The sequence below is a fragment of the Rhineura floridana genome, chromosome 6 (genome assembly GCF_030035675.1).
Source record: "Rhineura floridana isolate rRhiFlo1 chromosome 6, rRhiFlo1.hap2, whole genome shotgun sequence".
Lineage (NCBI taxonomy): Eukaryota > Metazoa > Chordata > Lepidosauria > Squamata > Rhineuridae > Rhineura > Rhineura floridana.
The window spans coordinates 146692529-146719862 of NC_084485.1; the positions used below are offsets into that span (position 1 = coordinate 146692529).

General features: G+C 44.4%; 1 long non-coding RNA gene across 2 annotated transcripts in view; it reads right to left on the minus strand.

Annotated features, from left to right (window-relative positions):
- The window catches only part of LOC133386804 (uncharacterized), a 331786-nt gene that overhangs the window by 199757 nt on the left and 104695 nt on the right, over positions 1–27334 (minus strand). For both annotated transcript variants that reach the window (XR_009763300.1, XR_009763299.1), the window contains exon 2: positions 17937–18032. This is a non-coding gene — a long non-coding RNA (uncharacterized LOC133386804). The remainder of the gene's footprint in view (positions 1–17936; positions 18033–27334) is intronic.

Genomic DNA, 27334 nt, shown 5'->3' on the forward strand with positions numbered 1-27334 from the left:
GGTGGGGAAAAAGCATGCTCCACAAAATACTGACTGACGTTTGGAAGGGAAGGAAACTGAGTTGCAAGCAAGTGCTGAAAAGAGTACAGCAAAGACACTTGCCTGACGTCAATAGGGAGTTCCAAAGTGTAGGTGCTGCCACGCTAAAAGCTAATTTAGCTAGGATTGGACACAAGTGTGTCCACCCCATCCCAAAAAAACCCCAACAATGGAGAAAACTACATGGTGGGGAAAAAGCATGCTCCACAAAATACTGACTGACGTTTGGAAGGGAAGGAAACTGAGTTGCAAGCAAGTGCTGAAAAGAGTACAGCAAAGACACTTGCCTGATGTCAATAGGGAGTTCCAAAGTGTAGGTGCTGCCACGCTAAAAGCTAATTTAGCTAGGATTGGACACAAGTGTGTCCACCCCATCCCAAAAAAACCCCAACAATGGAGAAAACTACATGGTGGGGAAAAAGCATGCTCCACAAAATACTGACTGACGTTTGGAAGGGAAGGAAACTGAGTTGCAAGCAAGTGCTGAAAAGAGTACAGCAAAGACACTTGCCTGATGTCAGTAGGGAGTTCCAAAGGGGGAATGAAAATTTATTATTGTTAGGGTTAGGGTTAGGGAGAGTTACAACAATTTGAAAACATATAATTAAAAAAACCCAAACAACATCACAGAAAAAAGGGTGGGTCTTGAAAATATACATCTCAGGTGTTAAAGGCCAGGGGAAAGAGGTGCTTCTTCAGCATTCACCAAAAGTTGTACAATGAAGTTGCCAGATGCACCTTGGTGGGGAGGGAGTTCCATAGCTTAGAGGCTACCACAGAGAAGGCCCTGTCCTGGGCAACCCCCTCCCCCCAAAATGTAGTGATTGGCACCCTAAACAGAAGTATTTCACATGGCACAAGTTTGTTGCAGGGCCCCACTTGTTGCCCTTTCGGATTTTATTTACTTTTTGCTCTATAAATCCCTTTGGAGGGCTTTGGCTAGAAAAGTGGCCCAGAAATATAAATACTGAAGAGAGAGAAAATGTTCTGCTTGTGTTTCCTTTTTCACTTCTCTTCATACTTCTTCTAGAATATGTGTTTCTCTGATAACATTTTTTTCAGTTGAACCAAAGGATGTTTTGGGCCTCCGTCCAATTGATTGTTGAAATGCCTTGCCTTCAAATACTGATAAGAGGACCCAGCTCCTCATTCTCTGTAAGAAACACCTCAAGGCACATATCTATTTTCATATACCTTTTCCAGAACAGATTAGCATTTTAATGAGGGTGGCCATATGACCTACTTTACAGAGCACAGTCCTCTATTTGAAGTGGTGTCAGAGGGCTGGCCTCTATTCGAAGCTGTCCTCTATTTCATGGATAGGCAGAAGATAGATCTCGGTTTATTAGTAGATCCCTGGGTGATTTGCAGCAGTTCAGCAAGGACTTCTGACTCAACAGCAACAATACAATGACTTCTTTTCACCTAAAGTACGCTGCTGAAATAAAGAAAGCTAACAAGGAGTGGATTTTTGGGTTAATAGGACTGTGAGCTCAGTTCAGGTCTAGTATTGACAACAAAACCCCACACTCAGAATATGCTCAGAGGGAGCCTGTACTTTAGTTCTAATTGTATTTCTTTTGTGTCTGGTTCTGGTTGGTAAATCTTGGGGATTTAGTAAAAAAAAAAAAGACATACATAAGAGAAGTCAGAGGTCCGCCCCCGCCCCCCAAGCTTTATTTGACGGGCTCTCTGGTCCATAACCATCTGGTTTAAAGATAAAGGGCCCTAAAGTTGTCCATCAAGATTTTCTAGATGCAATCAGACCTTAGATTTCTATAAAGACATTTGGATACTGGCCATTCTACCACCCCCCTCCTGTTCAGCTACATTTCCACCAGCTGCTGGGCTGTCACATCCATGGAAGGAGATGTTCAGGAGGACAGGTCACTGTGGCATCTACCCCACACACAGGCTGAAAAAGAAAGCCAAATGATCTCTTAAAGTAACTTCTGCTTTGGGCATCTCAGAGTAACAAGCCAAACTAAATATTGATACCCCACCCTCATTCCCACCACCACCACATAAGGAGCACAACTAAGGAAGCAGACTAAGTAGGCATGCTGGTTGCGGTCTTATCCACTATGGTGAGATGGGCTGTATTTTAATTTAAATTATAGCAATTTATAAGTTGCACCTTTATCTATAACTTCACATATATACATTTTATGCAAAGTTACATCTTCTTTTGCTGGTGCATAAGCAGTCAACCTAAATACCTAATTTTGATTCAATGTCTCTCTTCATCCATTGCTTTTCTCCCAGGGTGTGGCACCTCAGGCCTGAGGGTCAAATCTGGCCTCCCAGGCTTCTCTCTCTGACCTCCAGAGCACTCGCCAGGCCACAGACCCTCCCAGCCACCATTGCCCCTCCCCCAGGCCATATTACTCACCAGTCTCAAGTATTTCTGTCTGGCTGAAATTGTGTCCTTAAACGCTGATAATGCCTCTTGCTTGATTGGATTGAGGGTAGAGGGAGGGATGCATGTGTGTAGCCTACTGTACAAAGGCAAACATTTACATTCATTGTTCTGCCCACTTAGCCTCTGATTATGCCCATGACAGGTATATGGCCCCTGGAAGGTTGTGTCCAGAAAGGAAGGTGGCCCTTGGGCCCAAAAATATTCCCCACCCCTGGTTTAGCTTGTCAGCCTATGGCAGAGGAGTTCTGTTTTCATTATTTCTATAAGTTTTCTATTGTACATGTACAAAGTCTTGGGTTTTATCCAACTAAATTCTATTCGGAGTGGACCCATTGATACTAGAACTTAAGTTAGTCATGTTCATTAATTTCAGTGAGCCTACTCTGAGTATGACTGACATAGCCCCCCTTTTAGGTGCCCAAGAAGTAATAAACATTATAGCATTATCAACATGGTAGACTTCTCTACAATGTTAGCACTCTCCTCCTTTTTTTCTCCCTATTGTCCTGTGCTTTGATGCCCTATACCCCCAAACATTGTTCTGTGTGCTTTATTCAACAAAGTTTATTGCATCCTCATCATTCTCTGCCCATCACTTTGCAAGTCTCCCCCTTTCTAACTATGGCCCAGTTGCCTTCCTTCGGAAGTTCCATTTAGTAATGTTAGCCCACATGCTGGTTGTATCTGATCATAGTTTCTTTTACCTTGTGTTGGATGAAGGAAAGGAAAAGTACTCCTTGCCACAATTTCCCAGGGGCCTCCGAAGCTCCAAAGGTAGGTTGGACAATGCAATAAAAAGTGAGTCATTCTTACTTATACAACGTGGTGGTTGAACTGTTCTTCTGTCTCTAAAAATGCACTCTGTTTGTAATTACTTGAAACAAGAAATGTTAAAATTTCACTCTGTTTTTAAGTTTAATTTAAAAAATGTGGCTTGCATACTTTAAGCAGTGCAATAAATCATTTCCCCAAATTATAGTTTGCAGGTAAACTACTTTTTCTTTTTTGTAATCTAAAAATATCTGAGGTTGACAGATTATTAGCATCATATATTATTGTCCAGGTAACTAGGGGAATGCGAAATGATAAAGAAAAAGAAAGAAATAGAAGGCATCCTGGAATGGAAAAGTCACACCATAACACCTTCCAAACATTCATCAAAATACATTAGTCATAAATCCTAATAAACTCTGTGTCACTTTCTATTGAGTAGGAATTCAGCTCCTTTGCTGTTTGCAGCATCTACCATAAAAGCAAGCAGAAAGCTGAGGTAGGGATGGTATCACTGACCTTCCAGTGAAAATCTGCACTTCAGACCCAATCCAGCTAACACCCTGTACAATGCAACTCACTCTGCACAATTAGGCAGCATGCATATAAACTAAAAAAAAATGTGGACAGCTGGATTTGCAAATATTGTTAAAGCTGTCAAGTAAGGAGGAAACCTTTATTCTAGGGTTATGTGTGTGTGTGTGTTTGCATAGCTTATTATGAAATCTCTCTATTTAAAAACAGGCACTGATGGCTAAAAGATGCTTGCTTAAATGAGCATTAGTGACTTACGGCTACTGTCTATTATTCAGATATACAGTACCAACAAGGTGAGTGGTGCTTTAAAAAATGACAGATCTGTGCCCTGAGGAGCTTACTATAAAAATTAAGTGCAGATGAAGCATGAGAAGTAGTAAACAAGGAAAATATCTTGCAACTATTTCAGTTGTAAGGACCACATATTCTGCTACATTTGTATACCTAAGGAGCATATATCGGCACCTTTAACCAATACATTCATGGCACACCAAGGCAAGAACTGGTGTTTCCAGAAAGGATAAACAGAAAGAGGCAACTAACCAGAGTTCAGAGTACTCATACATGTTGTTTATTACAAAAATAAGACAGAATAAATACATGGGCTACATTCAGATTTGACTGACAATTATTTGTTTAAAACTACAGAGGAGATAGAAAATTGGAACACTGAGCAAACTGGAGTAGCATGTTAGTGGCATAAGAAGGATAATACCAGATCAGGGATGGGAGGGTGTTAGAAGCCAGATAGACAAGACATAATTAAATTCACTTTAGAGAAAGGTACCAAAATGAAAATAACACCTTGCCAAGGTGGCATGGGTAATTGTCTTGAGAGTCAGAGAGAAGCAAGACAGGAAACGGGGACCAAAGCACAAAGATTACCTATCTCATAGTGGGGGAGTCGAGAAGGAGCTTCTTCCTCGGGCATCTGCTATGAACCAAGAAATTGTCCCTTGGTAGAGTGTGTGCATCCTAATAATCTTACAATAGCTAGATCATGCTAACTTTTAGAAAACAAACCAGAGTTTGTTGTCCATAACTATTTACAGGATTGGGGATGTGTGGTTTGGATGATGTTTGTGAGTACCCTCCAAACCTATAATTCTGTAGCAGTAGGGGTGACGTTAGAAAGGATTGCTGAACTGGTCAAACTAGTTTCTTTATTAAGCTAATAGATCTGGCCAAAAATGCCACACGCCCCTATTAGCATGTCTAAGGATTTGGTCAAGGACAGATGTGTTGCCATAGGAAGGGGAATTACCTCCTTCCTTACCTGGATGGGGCAGGAAGTAGATTTTGTGTTTTAGTCTGATGTGGAGCTGGGAGCTGCCTCACTCTCTGGGCTGAATCCAAGGCTGTGGCTTTGGGAAGCCTCCACTAGAAGCGTAATGGGGAGGCAAGACCTGCTGGAGTGTTAATGCTGTGAGCCCCTTCCATCTTATGCTCAGGATGTATAAATGTGTAAATAAAACCATATATCATAAAGACACAAGTCTCCAGTCACCTTCATTCCAAGGAAACAGAAACCTGTGTAAGCGCTGAAATTCCTTGAAGTCTCTCACCACTCAGAGACAGTGGTGCTCACAACAATATGTCTTGTGGTGGAAAAACAAAGGCATGGCTGAGCCCCTTCTTTCCTCTAGGACATCACAGAGAATGTGTGAAGGCTGTGGTGGGGGAACATGAATGCTGATAAACCACAAGTTCTCTTGGAGCTGTTGCAAAATGAGTACAAAAAGAAGAAAACCGGTGGGAACAGAATAGTCAAGAGGGGAAGAAACTGAAGAGGCAAAAGCAAAGGAGATCACCTCCATTCCAGCTGAACATTCTTCTTAAAGGCTCAATTTTGCAAGGGACAGGCCTTGCTAAAACAGAGGATGGAAGGGTATCTATACTACTAATGGGATTTTCCTTTTACCACCTTGAGTGGTGTGCAGTTTTGGGGTGTTGGCTCCAAACATTAATGAGTGCTAATCAGGGCCAGCCCTAGGATAAACAGTGTTTAGGGCAAGGAGTGCCTTTGGCTTCCCCCTGGTCAGGTTTGCAGTACCCCCCCCAAAGGTTTGAGAGGTACAGGTCTGATATTGGAGCCCTGCTGTTGCCTCCTCCAAGAACCCATGCAGGTGTGTACAAAGCAGGGGGCCACAAATGAGAATTATTGCATGCACGGACTACATGTAAGAATTCTTGCCTGCAGCTCCTCCTTGCCCTGGAATCAAGCAGAATGATAGATGTGCGTCATTTTTTCTTACATGGGATACGGGAATAGGGATTGGGTTATGCTTCTACCAAGTACTTCCTCTAAATTCCAAACACCCCCTTTCTGCTTCCTGGAGCTCAGGCTGACAGGTTTTCTGGTTCTGGCGTAGGATTGCCAGGTCTCTGGTTTTTGCCCAGAGACTCTGGTTTTGGGGGGTCATCTCCAGGTGAGTCTCCTTAATCTCTGGACTCTTAGTTTTTTTTTAAAAAAAGTTTCTAGGTGGTCTGGTTGAAGAGATATACACCAACACATCAAGCTTCAGTCTTGGATGGAACAGGAAAATATCTTGGAGGAGGAACAAGCTGGCTTCAGGGCAGGTCGCTCCCCCCTGGATCATGTCTTTGTGCTACAACATCTCATAGAATAATACTCTGCCAAGCCAGGGGGATCCCTTTATGCCGCCTTCATCGACTTTAAGGCAGCATTCGACTCCATCCCAAGAGACAAACTCTGGACCAAACTTGAATCTACCTCCATAAATAGACGCCTATTAGCTTTGATCCGCGGCCTTTATCAAAACTCCCAGATTCGGATGCAATCAAGCGGGTAATCTTACTAAACCTATCCCCACTCTTAAGGGAGTCAAACAGGGCTGCATCTTGGCTCCAACTCTTTTCAACCTTTACATAAATTCCCTAATCAAAAGCCTAATGCAAAGCCCTACGCATCACCCCACCTTAGCAAATAGATCCCCTTCGATATTACTGTATGCTGATGATACGGTCCTTCTATCGCTGTCAAGCACTGGCCTCCGCCGCTTACTGAGAGCTCTTTCTATTTATTGCACCAATGATCTGCTGGTGATAAATCACAGCAAATCCAAGGTTGTAGTCTTCACTAGGAAGAGACTGCAACATCAATGGCATGTAAATGGCACTCCCATCGAACAAGTTTCATCGTACAGGTGTTTGGGAATTACCCTTCACTCTTCTGGACTTTGGCACCGGCAGGCAGTGAATACTAGTGCGATTGCTAAGAGGACTACCAAGGCTCTTCTGTCCTTCTATACGAATGGTGGCCAATATGTGCCATCTGCGCTACAAGTGTTCTCCGCTAAAGTGATTTCACAATTGCTATATGCTGCCCAGACAAGTACCTATGGTACCTATACTCCCTTAGAAACTGTACAATCTAAGTTTCTTAGGAGCATCTTTGGCACCGCTTCCTGTGTTTCCAATGCGAAACTACGCCTCGAGGCTGGCCTTCCAACTATCGAGGCTCGCATATGGATAATCAAATTTAGGTATTGGCTCAAATTGATCTTTGCCCCAGTTGGATTGGCCCCACCTGTGTTGCTGGACTTTTACCAGTCAAAATGGAAGAAATCTCTATTTCTTAAACTTGCTCTTCTAGGCTTCTCTCCCCCAAATATTTTAGCCTCCGGACCATCTAAGGCTTTGGCGGATATTACGCAGAGAATCTTTGATGTGGAATTCCAACACCTTTTATCTCTTATTGACTATAATTTTGTTTTTAATCCACTTTTAAAGCCTTTCTCCCCGGCGCAGTATTTAATCTCTCTCCATACTCCTAGGCTCAGAAAGGCATTCGCACTGGCCAAATATAATATTCTTCCATCGGCTCTCTTAGAGGGAAGGTACCGTAAAACTCCCCTTGCTGAACGTTATTGCCCATGCGATACAGGGGCTATTGAGACCGCAAACCATGTTTTACTAGAATGTATATTTTATAATGATCTCCGCAGACGATTTATTACCCCTTTTCTTCAGAATTTGCCGGGTAGGGACGTAACTTCCTATGTGCATTATTTTTTTGCAGACACAGATTCTCGTATTACATATAAGGTCGCAAAATTTTTTGCTGCAGCGATCAACTTACGCAAAGTACTTATAAGCCAGGGACCGCCGCACCTTGTAGCATCTGCCTAAATATCTTGTATATGCATACTTTTCGTGGCTACTGTATAGTTAACCCTGTTTTGTAATACCTATGTCTGTCTATGTCTGTATGATATATCTTTCTGGTCACTGACCATAATAAACTTACTACTACTACACCAGCTCCCCTCCCCACAACTTCTATGAGAAGCCAGCTGCTCCAAAACCCACTCTTTCAGGTTTTAGCCAATAAGTGAAGTCAGGATTGTGAATGACAAGAGATTTGCTGGCCTCCAGGCAAGAGCTAGAACCCCTTGCAAAACTTTTGAAAACAGATTTACTTTTCTGTTTGTCTGCATATCAGAAGTTGAGTGAGTGAATACTCTAAGGGAGTAAAGCTGAAATGCTAATCCCACATACATGGGAGTAAACCCCATTGAATTCAGTATGGCTTACTTTTGAGTAGATATGGTTAGGATTGTGCTGTAAATCAATGGGACTTTTGAGTGAACATAGCAGAGAGTAGTGTTTGTGTTGTTAATCTTTCTACCTTACATCCATAAAAGCAATAACAGTGGTTCCATGTGCTCAGCTCAACCTTCTTAAACCCACTGATGATGAACCCTGTTGTCTTCATGATGGTTTGTTTCTTGCCCAAAAGCGGTAAAAGAGAATTCACATACTGGGAAGAGTGGCTTCAATTGCTGTTGTTCCCAAATTGCTGCCTGTGAAGGTAGACCAAACCATGTGTCTTTCCTCTCTGTCAATTATTATTCACTGTCATGAGCCATGCAAGCACGGGGTGGACTGACACGCAGGAGGGGGGCGAGGAAGACTTGGATTGGGACATTCCCATCAGGGAAAGACCCAGTAAAGGGGGAGACATCAAAGCAGCCCGCACTTTGGATCCTGATGGGTCACCACCAGCCATCCCAAACACCTCCCAGGACAGACCCCCAGACTGGCCACCCACTCCTCTGCCTGATGTGGTGCCTCTCCCCGTGCCTGCACCACTACCAGACAGAGGGTAAGAATGGGACTGAAGCCAATGCCCCACCTTCACCCAGGTCCAGGAGGTGGATGTGGTGGGAGATTAAACAAACCCAGCTCGGGAGGAGTCAGCACTTACATTCATGCTTCCAACCATGACTCAGGATACATGCAAGCAGGGAGCCCGCCCAGCCCTACCAAAGCTGGGGGAGGGGCAAGGGTTAGTTGCTGAGTCAATGTCTTATTGCCACCAAGTTGTGCCTAGTTATTTAGAGAGGGATGGTGAGTTCTGAGTAAGCTGTACATAGATTCATGAAGCACTCTGAACTGAAATTTTCTATTATTTCAATAAAAGAAAAAAAGTACAGCTGTGTCTGAGTCTGAGTTCCTCGAGTTCGGACAGGACACTCACTGGAATTGGGTTGGCTGTCAAAGTGAGTTTATACCGCTGCAGCCTGTGTTCCTCGCTGTAGCTGGTGCACTTCCATCACCGCTGTTGTGGCCTGTGCTATCCGCCGCGGCCCGCGCCTCTCTGCCACCGCTGCCGCCGCTTGATTGCCTCTGAGGGCGGCGTTTTTTGGCAGTTTTGGGGTGCCTTTGTTCGGGCGAGAGAGTGGCTGGCGGCGGGTGTGACGCAATGGGTGTGTTCAGGCTGCCCGTGGTGCTCTCGGCATTCTGGCCATAGTGGAGAGAGGGGAGGGGCCGTGGCAGTAACGACTGGTTTGATGTGTTCTTCATTGGCCATGATAACGAAACAGGACTCAAGACCAAGGAGGATAACAAGGCGTTTTGGCCATTCTAGCCGCGACGGGAGACAAGAGGAAGAGGTCCAGCAACTGCGGGCGAGCCGACCCAACTTTATTTCGGGCCAAGAAAGACGTGGGCAATTTCTAACATTTTTATTAGGGGTGGGGGGCCTGCCTGATCGGCAGACGGGGAGGGGGACATGTGTAGACTGGAAGGGAGCACTGTGAGAGGGGTGGGGAGCCATGGTATTACAAGGCTAGGCGGCAGATCCTGGAGAGGTGTGGGTGGCAGGCCATGCCAGTTTAGGAGAACAAGGGATAGATGCATTATACCCATCCCCTGTTCCGGGCCTGCCCAAAACCAGAAGATATCTGGGGGTTGTAAGACTCCATCCAACCTTCAACTGCTGTTGTGTAATGCCAGGTCTGTAGTTCAGAAAACATCGCTCATCTATGATCTTATCCTGGATGAGAATGCAGACCTGGTGTGTATTACGGAGACCTGGCTAGATGAGGCCTCAGCTCCTATACTTGAGGCCATGTGCCCAGCAGGTTTCCGATACGCACAGCAGCCGAGGATTGGTAGGCGGGGAGGGGGTGTAGCAGTTATCTATCGGGAGTCCTTGGTTTTCACCAGACCTCCTCTCCACAAGACCAAGTTTGTTGATTGTATGTACTGGAGGTTGGGACCAAAGGCAGTTTAGGGATTCTGCTTGTGTACCGCCCACCCCGCTGCATGGCAGACTCCCTGACCGAGGTGCTCGAGGGGGTCTCGGCTGTGCGGTTGTTCTCCCCAAACTTATTGGTTTTGGGGGACTTCAACATGCACGCCGAGACCTCTCTCACTGGAGCCCCTCAGGATTTCATTGAAACCATGACTTCATGGGAACTGCACCTAAGTAATATGGGTCCCACCCATGTAGCCGGTCATACTATTGACCTTGTGTTTGTCTCGGGAGAGAAGGGAAGTGATCTGAAAATGGGGACTGTCTTCTCTAGCCCTGTGTCATGGTCAGATCACTACCTGGTGAATATGGATCTCTCAATGCCGCATACCCTCCGCAGGGGACAAGGACCTATTAGGATGGTCCGCCCCAGACGCCTGATGGAGCCTAAAGGATTCCTGAATGCACTGGGTGATTTGGAGCTGACTGAAGGACGCCCGGTCGAGACCCTGGTGATGGAGTGGAATGGGGAGATCACTAGGGCGATAGACCGGGTGGCCCCAAAATGTCCTCTCCCCCTGAATAGAACTCAGACTGCACCCTGGTATACACCATGGTTATGCGGTCTGAGACAGGAGGTGAGACGACTAGAACGCCGGTGGTGGAAATCTCGCGCTGAAGACGATCGGACACTGGTTAGAGCAGTGATAGCGGCCTACCAGCTGGCAACAAAGGCAGCAAAGAGGCAATTCTTTGCTGGCAACAAAGGCAGCAAAGAGGCAATTCTTTGCTGCCTCTATTGCATCGGCAGAGTGCTGTCCCAGGAGGTTGTTCCAAGTGGTCCGAAGCCTGGTCGGTCCAGTTGCTCAGGAACCTATGGAGCATTCCAAAGCCTCCTGTGACACATTTGCTAAACACTTTGCCGATAAAATCGAGCGCCTGAAGAGCATGATTCCACACGCCGTGGTTACAGGTAGTGGTCCAGAGGCGGCCAGTTGCATTCCGGTCGGCTGGGATCGGTTTCAGCCTCTTCTCTCTGACGAAGTGGACAAGGTGTTTTCTACTGTGAAGCCAACCACTTGCTTGCTTGACCCTTGCCCTTCGTGGCTCGTTATGAGCTGCAAAGAGAGACTGGGCGAAGGGATCAAGGCAGTGGTAAATACGTCCTTGGAAGAGGGTGCAATGCCATCGGCCCTCAAGGAGGCAGTGATAAAGCCCATCTTGAAAAAGTCCTCTTTGGATCCCCAAGAGTTGAACAACTTTCGCTCAGTCTCTAATTTACCATTCTTGGGCAAGGTGATTGAGCGAGTGGTGGCTAAACAGTTACAGACACACTTGGAGGAAACAGATTACTTGGATCCTTTCCAATCGGGCTTCAGGACTGGACATGGAACTGAAACAGCCTTGGTTGCTCTGGTGGATGATATGAGGAGGGCATTGGATAGGGGAGAATACACGTTCCTCGTCCTCCTGGATCTCTCAGCGGCTTTCGATACCGTTGACCACGGTATTCTTTTAAACCACCTGGAAGGATTAGGAATAGGGGGCACTGTTTTACGGTGGTTCCGTTCCTATCTCTCTGGCAGACTTCAACGGGTAGCATTGGGGGATGAGGTCTCAGACCCTTGGCCTCTCACTTGTGGAGTGCCACAGGGTTCTATCTTCTCCCCCATGCTATTCAACATCTATATGAAATCGCTGGGAGCCATCATCAGGAGTTTTGGGCTGCAGTGTCACCAATATGCGGATGACATTCAGCTCTATCTCTCGTTTAAGTCCTCACCAGAGTTGGCTGTGAATACCTTGTCCAACTGCCTGGAGTCCATAAGTGGATGGATGGGAGAGAACAGGCTGAAGCTAAACCCTGACAAGACCGAGGTGTTGCTCATGGGTGATAAGAGAAGGCTGGGAAATTTAGACTTGGTGCTTAATGGGGTGAGATTACCCCTTAAGGACCAGGTCTGCAGCCTGGGGGTCATTCTTGACTCCCAGCTGTCCACGGAGGCTCAGGTTTTGGCAGTGAGCCAGGCAGCTTGGTATCAACTACATCTGGTACAGAGGCTGCGACCCTACCTTCCTGTACATCTGCTCCCACGAGTGATACATGCCCTGGTCTCCTCTCGATTAGACTACTGTAATGTGCTCTATGTGGGGTTACCCTTGAAGACGGTCCGGAAATTGCAGCTGGTACAGAATGCAGTAGCACGCTTGATAAAGCGTAGCCGTCGCCGGGATCATGTCACCCCAGTGTTGACGGATCTACACTGGTTGCCAGTTGTTTACCGGGCCCAATTCAAGGTGTTGGTACTAACCTTTAAAACCCTATATGGTTTCGGCCCAGTTTATCTGAAGGAACGCCTCCAGTATCACCAAGTATGCCGCCAAACAAGATCAGCCTCACAAGACCTTCTCTCGGTCCCACCGGTGAAAACAGCTAGGCTGGTGCGGACCAGAGAGAGGGCATTTTCGATCGTGGCCCCCACCCTCTGGAACTTGCTTCCTTTTGACCTCCGACATGCCTCCTCCCTGATGGCTTTTCGCCGAGCCTTAAAGACCTGGCTATTCAGGCAGGCCTATGGGATTTCTGGGGCAGACTAATTTTTATACTGTATTAATTGAAAGATGGTTTTAGATGAATTGTTGATGTTCTGATTTGTTGATTGTATATTGTATTTTATATTGCTGTACATCGCCCAGAGTATCCGTTAATTCGGACAGATGGGCGACTAACAAATAAAATTTTATTATTATTATTATTATTATTATTATACCAGCCCATAGGATAGGAAGGAAAGGGCACATAATCTTCTTAACTCTTACTCATTTCTCAAACTTCTCTCTGCAGTGAAGGGTCAAGTCTGTAAAGAGGTTTGCAGCAGCCACATTAAAAGGCAGGCAGGGCATTCCAGGCAGAGGGTTGCCAACCCTGCTTTGATATTGATACCTTTGCTGAGGATCCCTAGTCAAACATTACTAACAGCACAATCCTAACAATATCTGCTCAAAAGTAAGTCCTGTTGAGTTCTATGTGGCTTATTTCCTTAATAAGTGGGATTAGAATTGCAGCCTTCAGGGGCTTCCATCTTTACTCCTGAGTGTTCACATCTAACATCTCCACAATGCTAGGCTCCCTTTTTCCTACAATGGCCTTCTGGTGACTGGCCTGGCCTGAGGACACTTAAACCCTTCTTACCAGAAGCAAGTAAACTAGATTAAATGTTCCCTACCCAGGCTCCCTAAACAGGTGAAATTATTGGACCTAACAGATTCTGATGAGATGGATTAATCGAAATGTTTATTTGGACTATGGTTATGACAATAAGATTATTATAATTATTAACGAGATGGATTAATTGACATGTTTATTTGGAGAAAAATTGATAGATATATTTCTTAAAGAATTGAAACCTCTCTTTGACTTTTTGTGGAAAGAATAAAGTAATGTTTATGAGATTTGATGATTAATTAAGATAACTACTGGAGGAAAGTGATTTTATAATATGATTTAAGAGACAGGATTGTTATATATTGTAGACCTATAACTGATTTGATCTGTGACAAATGGGAAGTCAACATTTTATTTTATTTTATTTTTTTGTTTAATCATTTTTGTTTTGTTTTGTTTTTTGTCTTTGAATGTTTTATGATTTTGTTTTCTATGTTTTATGAAAATTTGAATAAAAATTATTGTAAAAAAAAAATAAAATAAAATAAACAGGTAAAAAGGAACAATCCTGTCACTTCAGCTGTACCTGGGAACACCCTCATTTAGCTAAGATTTCTATCTTAATTTCCAATCCGATGGTTTTTGTTTGAGTGGTATGCTCCAAGCAACTATGGTTGATGCTTAACATATCATGTTTAATGACATCACTAGGTCCCCACCCTCATGACATCACTAGGTCCCCACCCTCATGACATCACTAGGGCCCATCCCTAAATTTTCAGGGTTTGGGATGTTTCTGACCTGGCAACCTTATTCTGGTCTGCTGCTGGCTATCTCCACCATTCAGAAAAGATTCCTCCCTCAAGGCCTGGCCTCAAACTACTCCTATGTCTTTCCCTGTAGTAAGTGCCACAGAAAATTATTCTCCAATGGCACCTTGCCTGGAAATCTTAGGTGGTGTTCACTTACTCACTCACTCACTACTTAAACTCTTTCCCTGGTGGGCCTGGCATTCATTCTTTGACCATAACAGGCCACCTACTCCACTACACAATCCCTCCTTAAAGTGTTCTCTCATTACAATAAACTCTGTAACCAGGGCTACTTGACCTGGGCCAGTCATAACCCTGCCTGACCAATCTTATATCTGTTGCTGCCCAGACATAAAGAAAGAGTTTACCTTAGCATCTAATTAGCATCTATTCTGTTTCCTACAAAACTAAGCAAAATAGTTATTTCAACATGGTCAGGGAGAGGTCCCATTGTGTCACAATTAGATGTTGAGATTCAGTGTCATCTTATACTCTAATATACCATTTCTTCTGTTTAGGAAAACTTTAAACAAAATACCAAGATTCTGGCCCACTTGCAGTGGCTGCCTTTATGTTTCTGAGCTCGATTCAAGGTGCTGGTATTAACCTATAAAGCCTTACATGGCTTGGGACCACAATACAATACCTGATGGAACACCTCTCCCGATACAAATCCACCCATACACTACGTTCAAGATCAAAGGCCTTCCTCCGGGTGCCTACTCTGAGGGAAGCTCGGAGAATGGCAACAAGGGAGAGGGCCTTCTCAGTGGTGGCCCCCAAATTATGGAATGACCTGTCTGACGAGGTGCGCCTGGCGCCAACACTGTTATCTCTTCGGCGCCAGGTCAAGACTTTCCTCTTCTCCCAGGCATTTTAGCATGTGTTCTATACTGTTTTAAATTTTTAAATTGTGTTTTAAATTGTTTTTTAAAAGATGTATTTTAAATTGTATTTGTTTTTAGTTATTGTAAACTGCCCAGAGAGCTTAGGCTATGGGGCGGTATACAAGTTTAATAAATAAATAAATACATTCTAGTGAGCAATATGGCAGAGCCAGGGCAGGGGCCAATGGTACACACAGGAAATGAGGCACAAGCACCTTTGCTTTGTGGGGGCCTGGGGTTAATTGCCACAGTTGCTCCCCATTTGGACAGCTCTGCAGATCTGCAGTGTTACCGAGTTGAATGGCTTGTGTAGGACTGCAAAACACAGCACTGTAACTGACCCTACTACTCCCAGACATTCCCCTGCAATGTAAATGAAAAAGGCCCAGAGTAAGCAAGCACTTATTTGCTGCTATGCTTTAAGTGCACTCCTGCTCCAGTTCTGGGATCCCAACGAAGACTGTCAGGTGGTGTGGGTGGCTTTCAGAGGATGACTGTCGTGGAGCTGTAGGCCTATATTTTTTATTATGTTCAGCACATACACAAAATAGCTTCTGCTGCAAGCTCTCCTCCCTGAGTTCCAACCCTCCATCCTCACTGGTTTTACTTTTAATTCTTGCTTTGTTTTGTAGCAGTTCCTATCTTTTGGCATTCTTTATTTTAGAATCGCCATTATTTTTCTCTTTAAAAATAATCAAGAAAAGTTATAAATAAAAAAGGTATCCAGCTGACCTCTTAGGGCTCACAGCTTTAATTTATTATTATTTACTAGGAGATCTGCTCCCCAGCCCTGTCTACTGTCACCAAACCCCCCCTCCCCCGGGTTGTGAAAGCTCCTCTTCCCTCTGGGTTGCTGAAGCTCCCCTCTCTCCCACAGGTTGCCAAAGCTTTCTCCCCTTCCCTCCCCCACGGGTTGCCAAAGCTCCCCACAGGTTGCTGAAGCTCTCCCCCTCCCCCCAGACAGCCAAAGCTCTCTCCCTTTCCTCTGGGTCGCCAAACCTCCCCCCTCCCCCCCCTACAGTCTGCCAAACATGCTGCCCAGCCTCCATGCTGCTGCCACCACCACCGGCTTCTCACTCAGTCTTCTGCCCAGGCTGCACCTGCAACTGCCACCGCCGCCACCACCAGCCTCCCAACTGGTCTCTCGGTCAGGCCATGGCTGCTGAGGCCCAGGCTGTGGCCACTGCATAGCTCACCAGCTCACCCTGTCCCCACTGTCACACTGTGATGCGACGACAGTGTGAGGACTTACATTTATTTATAGAGAGATCGTGCTTATAGTGTTTATAGTAGTTGAAGTGCTAATCGGTCAGTAACATGCCTCAAAGTACAGCTGTGTTCCACTGATTTTAACTTGGCACAAATGACATCAAAGTGGAAACTGAGAAAGAAACATACTTTAAAGCTAACCGAAGGAAGATCATTTTTGTAGTTAATACCTAAACAAAGCTGTAGGACCTTGAAAAAAAAGGTCACATACACTTGCCTTTTGCCACCATAGCTCACTGCAGACTGTACATTAAAAAACACAACCACTGAGCTCAGCTAGGCACCCTGAGCAACTAGGGTTGACAGGTCTCCGGTTATGGCCCAGAGACTCTAGATTTTGGGGGTCTTCTCTAGGTCTCTGGATGAGTCACCCCAATCTCTGGACTCTCAGCTTTCATTTTTTTAAAAAATAATTAAGTTTCTAGGTGGTCCGGTTCAAGAGATATACACCAAAATATTAGCAGCTGCTCCCCTGCAACTGCTGTTAAATGTGCACATAGCTGGCTGCTCCAACCCCTATCTTTTAGGTTTGTAGCCAATAAGTGAAGTCAGGGTTGTGATTGACAAGAGATTGGTTAACCTGCAGGCAACAGCTAGAACCCATTGCAAGGTCAGAAAACGGTTGTCTTTCCCTGGTTTATAGTTTTCTCTCTGCGTGCAGGTCAGGAGATGTAGAATAAAAAGAATCAGATCAGGACCTTGGCAGGCAATTGTTTACTGTAAACAATTTCAGATATAATAAAAGTGTACACGCAGGGTTTTTTAAAATTACTTGCAAAAATAGCATATTATAAACTGGAAACCAAGGGAGCTCACAATAAGAAATACATTTCTTTAAAATCATGCTTATATAAATATTTCATGCATATATAAATATTTCTTCATACTATGTCCCGATAAGTATCTGATTTCACACTATGGTTGTACATTATTATTTCCTCTACATTTTTATTTATTTTATTTATTATTTGATTTATATCCCGCCCTTCCTCCCAGTAGGAGCCCATTTTAAGTGTGCCCTTTTTCCTTGGGGTATTCATGCCCCCCCTCTGTGTTTTCACTCTGAGGGGCAGATTAGTCTGAGAGATGGTGAGCCCATGATCATCCAGTAAACTTTGTAGCTGATTTAATTTTTTAAAATTAAGTAAAATTATTTACATGCAGGTGAGATTTATGAAGTGGATCTACATAATACATTTAAAGCATATCCAACTCGCATTTAAAGCACACGACTTCCCCCAAAGAATCCTAGGAAGTGTTGTTTCCCCCTCACAGTTATAGTTCCCACCACCCTTAACAAACTACAGTTCCCATGATTCTGTGTGGGATTCATTTGTTTCAAGTGTGTGTTGAATGCGCTTTAAATGAATGGTGTGGATCTGCTGTAGATGTGCTCTGCGTTCATTAGTGAATTGAAGAGGACAATTTTAAAACATACTTTTTTAAATAGGGGAAGAGCTACAGCTCAGTGGTAGGGCATATACTTTGCATGCAAAGGTCCAAAATTCAAATTTCTGGAAAAGACTATTACCTGGCGTCCTGGAGAGCCAATGCTAGTCCATGTCACCAGTACTGAGCTAGATGGTACCAAACGGCCTGAGTTGGTATAAGGCAGATTCCTTTGTTCCTAAAAGAGGAAAGAGACCCGGAGGCCACAGTGACTCCAAAAATTATTTACATATTTTATTTACAACATTTATATACCACTTTATTGTAAAAACCTCAAAGCAGTTTATAGAAGGAATTAAAACAATGAAATTATTGGCAAAAGCAGTTAAAGACAGGTATTTGAAAACATTCAAAATAAAACCAACACTGAGTTAAAAATGGATAAAAACAATAGCTTCTATGTGCCTGGGTAGGCTTGCCTAAACAAATATGTTTTTTGCACTTTCCTCATCATTTTCCTTACTGCAAACAGTCTGGGTGTGTGAGTGGGTGTGGGAAGCATGTTTGTTGCACAAGAGCCCAAATCCACTTTAAATGCACAACCTGAATTTATTGTTATGCAACTGAATTCCATTCACAAAATAGCAACAGTCTGAAAGCCCCCTTATTGTGTCTTTGCACATGTAAATTTCAGTGACTGTCAGTTCTGAGTGGCTTTTTAAAAGGTAGTCCTTTTATGTTAGGGAAGCATCCAAACAGGATTTGTTACAAAGAGGGCCACACATTTCCCCTGCATCCAAGCAGATTTTATTAGGAAAGGAACTAAGAATGAAATAGAAAGTATTAAAGCAGCATTATAAAAATGTATAATTTGCCAAGAGGCCTTTAAAAGTGGTCATTTGCTGAGATTTCAGTCTGCACTGCTTGCATCCCTTTGTCTTTCTCAGATTTATTTTGTGTTTCGGGTGCAGGAATTATGTTAATAGGGGATTACCTCCCAACAGAAATAGCACCTTCAAAGAAGGAATTTTCTTCAGGACTGCAGCAGGAAAGGAAGGAGTTAAATTGCCCGCTTCAGCTGTGATCATATTAATGCTCAGCCTCCCCATCCCAATGTGATGCTATTTTCATTTTTAAAACTTTGCATATTAAATGCAAAGAGCTGCATTTAATTTCATGTTTAGTTTGACCCTTATCTCTGCTACATGAATGTTTAAGAATCATGGCTGAGGTACACAAGCTGAGGATCTGCCCCTTTATGCGATATGGGACTCTTGATATTTCAATGGCAAATTATCTGAACCATATCCAAAGCATCACCACTCATTGTCTTTCATGACTTTGGGAAGACAATTTCATTTGAGGATTATTAATTATTAAACTCAAAAGGAAGGATTTCTTAGCTGCAGCCTGCCAAGGAGTCATATGCCTTAAAATTAACAATTACAATATGATCTAAATTACCAGAGACATTATTAATACTAACTCAGCTACTTTCTATCCAGTAGGTTATAAAAACGGTCTTTAAATGACAACCCAATCTAAATTATTTGATTATTGGCAGTTTGGGCACATAATAATAAAAAAGACTGAATTACCAGCATACTTTCACCGTGACATGTTGAGAAGAGAGAGTGCAACAAAGACAGCAGGCACCATCAGCCCAAGATATTTTGCTGCCTGAGACGAAGGACACCCCCTCTGTATTCCACGTACAGATGCTAGCTGGACTGGCATCTGAAACTCATTTCTAATAGCGGCAATGGGATAGCATCCTTCAGCGCACTGGAGAGCAGCAGGCTACGGTTTCTTGGTTTGCTTTTGTTAGGGGGGCTGTGTCAGGCCATGTAGCATATGCAGTTCTCCAATGTTCCTGAATGGCTAGAAGGGTCAGAAGGAACAGCTAGGGGGCTGCCATCACTGCCTGAAGCAGTTGCTTCTCTTTGCCTAATAGTAGGGACTCTGAATATACAATCTATTGGAAGGATAGCATCCAACACCGTAAGTCTCTTCATCTAACTGTAGACTAAGAGCATACTACACCACGGATGTAATATATGTTAAGTCAGTCCTCTTTCTCAAGGAATTGAAACTCTTTGGTGAGCGATAAAGGGGTTCAAGATGAACCTCCCTCATGCGTTGAAGGCATGGTTAAGAGGGTCCATGGCCATGCAGGCTAGCCCCACTCCCTCCTGGCCATGGGTAGGGTAACCATGATTAAGGGTCATTTGCACATAGACCTCCTCCATGGAAGGGAAGATCATGATGGGCCAAGCATCCTTCCATGTGAGGGAGGCAGTATGCACATACAGCCATATGCATATGCAGCCCCTCCTCGCAGCTATGAAATGTGCAGCTGGAGGGTGTGTGTGGCAAGAGTTAGCTTGCATAGCCCATAACCCCTCACATGTGCTTTTCACATGTGATGGGGTTCCTCTGAAATTTCCTTTAGTTGTCTCTAAAGAGACTTCTCAAAGCCTTCATCAAATTATTATTCCACAATTTGTTGGGTAAAGCCATGACAGCAAAAATGGCATTAAAATGATAGAAGTTTGCATTGCTATATACTACCATGCAGTCTTGATCTGTGATCAGCTAGCAGTGTAGACAAATCCTGTATTTTCCACTCTATTGTTACAGTTCTGCCACTTTCTCCTAACTCCATGTACTTTTTAAGGCGAGTTCAGATATGTGTGTAGATCACTTGGTGAGGGCATATAACAGATTATTATTAAAGCACATTTAAACAATAAAATAAAATTAATAGATAGCTAAAAACCTTTTCACACATTTCAAACGGGGAAATAAACACTCTTAAGTTCTTTCTGAATAAGAACAGGATTTAACAATACTATCATTATGAAAAAGAGCAATATCCAAGCAGAAGCACTAGATCAAATGAAATCATATAATGAATAAATTACTAAAGGTAAAGGTGAAGGTGTCCCCGCACTTGTAGTGCGAGTCGTTTCCAACTCTTAGGGTGATGTCTTGCAACATTTACTAGGCAGACCATATATATGGGGTGGGATTGCCAGTTCCTTCCCCGGCCTTTCTTTACCACCCAGCATATGCCAGGTACTCATTTTACCGACCACGGATGGATGGAAGGCTGAGTGGACCTTGACCCCTTTTACCAGAGATTCGACTTCCTCCTTTCATTGGAATCGAACTCCTGCCGTGAGCAGAGCTTCGGCTGCGTTACCACTGCTTACCACTCTGCGCCACGGAGGATCTTGAATAAATTACTAGAAACATGTTTTTCAGTACCTTATTTTTTAATTCATAACATTTTTTCATTCACTCTCAGCCTAACCTACCTCACAGGATTGTTGCAAAGATAAAAGGGGGAGGGAGGACCCAGGAAGAAAAGAGAAGTGCAAATACATCATGTTATATTCACAGACCATGCAGAGACTAAAGAAAAAACATGCACAAAGCCAGCCCCCTGCTGCCAATTGCTTTAACTGCAACATTCCACAGTCCTGATATTTTACAGTAAATACCAACAAAAAGCTTGCCAACCCTGATGCAAAATGCAGTGGCAAGACTGCTCACTGGGGCAGGGTATCATCAACATGTCATCCCGCTGCTGAAGGAATTGCACTGGCTGCCCATTTACTACCGGGCCAAGTTCAAGGTTCTAGTTTTGGTGTACAAAGCCTTATACAGCTCGGGACCAAGATACCTAAAAGACCATCTTATCCCTTATATATCCAGTCGATCACTGTGCTCTGCAGGTGAGGGCCTCCTGCAGATACCAAGTTATCAGGAGGTTCATTCTGCACAACATAGGAAATGGACCTTTAGTGTGGTGGCACCTACACTGTGGAAATGACGCCTCGCTTGCTGCGCAGCTGATGAGGAAGGTATAGTTGCAGATGGGGGCGAAGCTGCTGCCTCCATCTTTCAATGGGGCAATGTCACGCATCGCGACTATTACGCACGTGTGATGTGCAGCATAGAGGGGTGGAGCTTATAGGCCTATTTAAGCCCAGCTGCCCCTCCTACCTTCCTCTTTGCTTGTGCAACGCCCATCCCTCCCTCCCTCTTTTATGGTGTGCCTAGGGGTCGCTTCGGGGCCGAGTAGGAATTTTTATCCTACCCACCCTCGTTGGCAGGCAAGTTTTTCACCTGCTCCACACTATGGGAGTGGGAGGGGATCGGGTTAGGGGGCGTTGTGATCAATAGGTGGTTTTGTCTAATCTGGCTAATTTGACATATTGAAAGTTTAATGCCCTAGTGGGCAGATCATTATATCACTGGTATGGGAAGGTGCGGGAAAGGAAATAGGTAAGGTCAGCTAGGTGGCCCCCTTAGGCACCTTTGGAGGTGATTGGCGGTTCCAGAGGCCTGTCTGTCAGGGCTTTTCCGGCTCGAGGGCAGGATATGGGCTGCCTCTGGGGCCAACTTATCTCATCTACTCAAGGGTTATCCGGTCCCAGGTGGGGATGATGTAGGAAGGCCCCCCTACTCACCTACAAGGTGTGGCCGGGGTAAGGGGTAAGCAACATGGGCTTGCCCTTGCCCCAGTAGGGGCTGGTCGCCCGAGAGCTGTATGGCAAGCTACTTGCTTATAGACAGTTCCCGCACCTAGGTTTCCTTCTGCAGGTCACTTTAAATTGGGTTTTGTTTGCTGTAATTTAATAAAGTGGCCCTTGTTCAACCCAAGCTGATGTCTCTGTGTTTTATTTCGCCCCTCAACAGCAACTCCCTACCCTTCCATGTTAGACAGGCGCCATCTTTGTTATCTTTTCGGCGCCTATTAAAGGTCTTCCTCTTTCAACAAGCCTTTAACTTGAGACCTTATCCCAGTCTTTTTCTGTGTTGGAATTGGTTTTTAATATGCTTTTAAACCTTTTTTTTTTTAATCTGTTTTTAACCTTTTTAAAAAAAAGTCTTCAAAGCTTTTTTTAAAAGTTTTTAAAGTTGTTTTAATCTCTGTTTTTATGATGTTTTAAAGTATTTTTAGTGCTTTTGTTTGCTGCCCTGGGCTCCTGCTGGGAGGAAGGGCGGGATATAAATCAAATAATAAATAAATAAATATAAATAAATAAAATAACACACATTCACACACACACACATAAGGTTCCCAGGTCTCCAGTTTTTGCCCAGAGATTTCTGGGGTCCCCTCCAGGTCTACAGGCGACTCACCTTAATCTCTGGACTCTCATCTTTCATTTTTTAAAAAAAGTTTCTAGGTGGTCTGGTTAAGAACATAAGAACATAAGAACATAAGAACATAAGAACATAAGAACATAAGAACATAAGAAGAGCCTGCTGGATCAGGCCAGTGGCCCATCTAGTCCAGCATCCTGTTCTCACAGTGGCCAACCAGGTGCCTGGGGGAAGCCCGCAAGCAGGACCCGAGTGCAAGAACACTCTCCCCTCCTGAGGCTTCCGGCAACTGGTTTTCAGAAGCATGCTGCCTCTGACTAGGGTGGCACAGCACAGCCATCACGGCTAGTAGCCATTGATAGCCCTGTCCTCCATGAATTTGTCTAATCTTCTTTTAAAGCCATCCAAGCTGGTGGCCACTACTGCATCTTGTGGGAGCAAATTCCATAGTTTAACTATGCGCTGAGTAAAGAAGTACTTCCTTTTGTCTGTCCTGAATCTTCCAACATTCAGCTTCTTTGAATGTCCACGAGTTCTAGTATTATGAGAGAGGGAGAAGCACTTTTCTCTATCCACTTTCTCAATGCCATGCATAATTTTATACACTTCTATCATGTCTCCTCTGACCCGCCTTTTCTCTAAACTAAAAAGCCCCAAATGCTGCAACCTTTCCTCGTAAGGGAGTCACTCCATCCCCTTGATCATTCTGGTTGCCCTCTTCTGAACCTTTTCCAACTCTATAATATCCTTTTTGAGATGAGGCGACCAGAACTGTACACAGTATTCCAAATGCGGCCGCACCATAGATTTATACAACGGCATTATGATATCGGCTGTTTTATTTTCAATACCTTTCCTAATTATCCCAAGCATGGAATTTGCCTTTTTCACAGCTGCCGCACACTGGGTCGACATTTTCATCGTGCTGTCCACTACAACCCCGAGGTCTCCCTCCTGGTCGGTCACCGCCAGTTCAGACCCCATGAGCGTATATGTGAAATTAAGATTTTTTGCTCCAATATGCATAATTTTACACTTGTTTATATTGAATTGCATTTGCCATTTTTCCGCCCATTCACTCAGTTTGGAGAGATCTTTTTGGAGCTCTTCGCAATCCCTTTTTGTTTTAACAACCCTGAACAATTTAGTGTCGTCAGCAAACTTGGCCACTTCACTGCTCACTCCTAATTCTAGGTCATTAATGAACAAGTTGAAAAGTACAGGTCCCAATACCGATCCTTGAGGGACTCCACTTTCTACAGCCCTCCATTGGGAGAACTGTCCATTTATTCCTACTCTCTGCTTTCTGCTTCTTAACCAATTCCTTATCCACAAGAGGACCTCTCCTCTTATTCCATGACTGCTAAGCTTCCTCAGAAGCCTTTGGTGAGGTACCTTGTCAAACGCTTTTTGAAAGTCTAAGTACACCATGTCCACTGGATCACCTCTATCAATATGCTTGTTGACACTCTCAAAGAATTCTAATAGGTTACTGAGACAGGACTTTCCCTTGCAGAAGCCATGCTGGCTCTGCTTCAGCAAGGCTTGTTCTTCTATGTGCTTGGTTAATCTAGCTTTAATAATACTTTCTACCAGTTTTCCAGGGACAGAAGTTAAGCTAACTGGCCTGTAATTTCCGGGATCCCCTCTGGATCCCTTTTTGAAGATTGGTGTTACATTTGCCACTTTCCAGTCCTCAGGCACGGAGGAGGACCCGAGGGACAAGTTACATATTTTAGTTAGCAGATCAGCAATTTCACATTTGAGTTCTTTGAGAACTCTCGGGTGGATGCCATCCGGGCCCAGTGATTTGTCAGTTTTTATATTGTCCATTAAGCTTAGAACTTCCTCTCTCGTTACCACTATTTGTCTTAGTTCCTCAGAATCCCTTCCTGCAAATGTTAGTTCAGGTTCAGGGATCTGCCCTATATCTTCCACTGTGAAGACAGATGCAAAGAATTCATTTAGCTTCTCTGCAATCTCCTTATCGTTCTTTAGTACACCTTTGACTCCCTTATCATCCAAGGGTCCAATTGTCTCCCTAGATGGTCTCCTGCTTTGAATGTATTTATAGAATTTTTTGTTGTTGGTTTTTATGTTCTTAGCAATGTGCTCCTCAAATTCTTTTTTAGCATCCCTTATTGTCTTCTTGCATTTCTTTTGCCAGAGTTTGTGTTCTTTTTTATTTTCTTCATTCGGACAAGACTTCCATTTTCTGAAGGAAGACTTTTTGCCTCTAATAGCTTCCTTGACTTTGCTTGTTAACCATGCTGGCATCTTCTTGGCCCTGGCGGTACCTTTTCTGATCTGCGGTATGCACTCCAGTTGAGCTTCTAATATAGTGTTTTTAAACAACTTCCAAGCATTTTCGAGTGATGTGACCCTCTGGACTTTGTTTTTCAGCTTTCTTTTTACCAATCCCCTCATTTTTGTGAAGTTTCCTCTTTTGAAGTCAAATGTGACCGTGTTGGATTTTCTTGGCAATTGGCCATTTACATGTATGTTTAATTTAATAGCACTGTGGTCACTGCTCCCAATCGGTTCAACAACACTTACATCTCGCACCAGGTCCCGGTCCCCACTGAGGATTAAGTCCAGGGTTGCCGTCCCTCTGGTCGGTTCCATGACCAACTGATCTAGGGAATAGTCATTTAGAATATCTAGAAACTTTGCTTCTTTGTCATGACTGGAACACATATGCAGCCAGTCTATGTCCAGGTAGTTGAAGTCACCCATTACTACCACATTTCCTAGTTTGGATGCTTCCTCAATTTCATATCTCATCTCAAGGTCTCCCTGAGCATTTTGATCAGGGGGACGATAGATCGTTCCCAGTATTAAGTCCCTCCTGGGGCACGGTATCACCACCCACAACGATTCTGTGGAGGAGTCCGCCTCTTTTGGGGTTTCGAGCTTGCTGGATTCAATGCCTTCTTTCACGTATAGAGCGACTCTGCCACCAATACGTCCTTCCCTGTCCTTCCGATATAGTTTATATCCAGGGATAACCGTATCCCACTGGTTTTCTCCATTCCACCAGGTCTCGGTTATGCTCACTATATCAATGCTCTTCTCTAAGACCAAGCACTCCAGTTCTCCCATCTTGGTTCGGAGGCTCCTAGCATTAGTGTACAGGCACTTGTAAGCAGTGTCTCTCTTCAAGTGTCTTTGGCACTTGTGGTTAGGCCTGTGGTAATTTTGCTCTTCTGAATTTATATCCTGTGCCCCTGCTCTCACAATGCCTACTTCTAGGCCTACCCCTTTTAAAATTTCATCATTTCTTTGGTTTTTATCCCAGGGGGGAGATTTATTCCGAACCGGACCTTTCTCAGCTCCTGTCGGGTTTCCCCCCTCAGTCAGTTTAAAAGCTGCTCTGCTACCTTTTTAATTTTAAGTGCCAGCAGTCTGGTTCCATTCTGGTTCAAGTGGAGCCCGTCCCTTTTGTACAGGCCCGGCTTGTCCCAAAATGTTCCCCAGTGCCTAACAAATCCGAACCCTTCCACCCGACACCATCGTCTCATCCACGCATTGAGACTGCGAAGCTGGGCCTGTCTGGCTGGTCCTGCGCGTGGAACTGGTAGCATTTCAGAGAAAGCCACCTTGGAGGTCCTGGCTTTCAGCATCCTACCTAGCAACCTAAATTTTGCTTCCAGGACCTCACGGCTGCATTTCCCCATGTCGTTGGTGCCAACGTGCACCACAACCACTGACTCCTTCCCAGCACTGTCTACCAAACTATCTAAACGACGGGCGATATCCGCAACCTTCGCACCAGGCAGGCAAAACACCTTGCGGTCTACACGCCCATCACACACCCCACTGTCTATGTTCCTAATGATCGAATCACCCACTACAAGGATCCCTCCACCCCCTGGAGATATATCCTCGGCATGAGAGGATAGCTGCTCATCCCCCAAGGAATGGGTCCCTTCTAAGGGATCGTTTCCCTCTTCCTCAGCTGGATGCTCTCCTTCCCCGAGACCATCATTCTCCATGACAGCAGGAGAGCTATCATCGTTGGAGTGGGACACAGCTATAACGTCCCTGAAGGCCTCCTCCACACACCTCTCTGCCTCTCTCAGCTTTTCCAGGTCCGCCACCTTGGCCTCAAGGAAATGAAGTCGTTCCCGGAGAGCCAGGAGCTCATTGCACCAAGAGCACACCCATGACTTCTGTCCAACAGGCAGATAGTCGTACATGCTGCAGGCAGTGCAAAACACTGGAAAGCCCCCACACCCCTGCTGGCTTCTTACCTGCATAGTTTTGTTTAAGGTTTATTACGTCAATGGGTTAACAGGATATACACCAAAATGTCAACTGCTATCCCCCACAACTTCTGTAAAATGAGCTTGCAGCTGACTGCTCTAAGCCTGCTCTTTCAGGTTTGTAGCCAATACGTAAAGTCAGGGTTGTGATTGACAA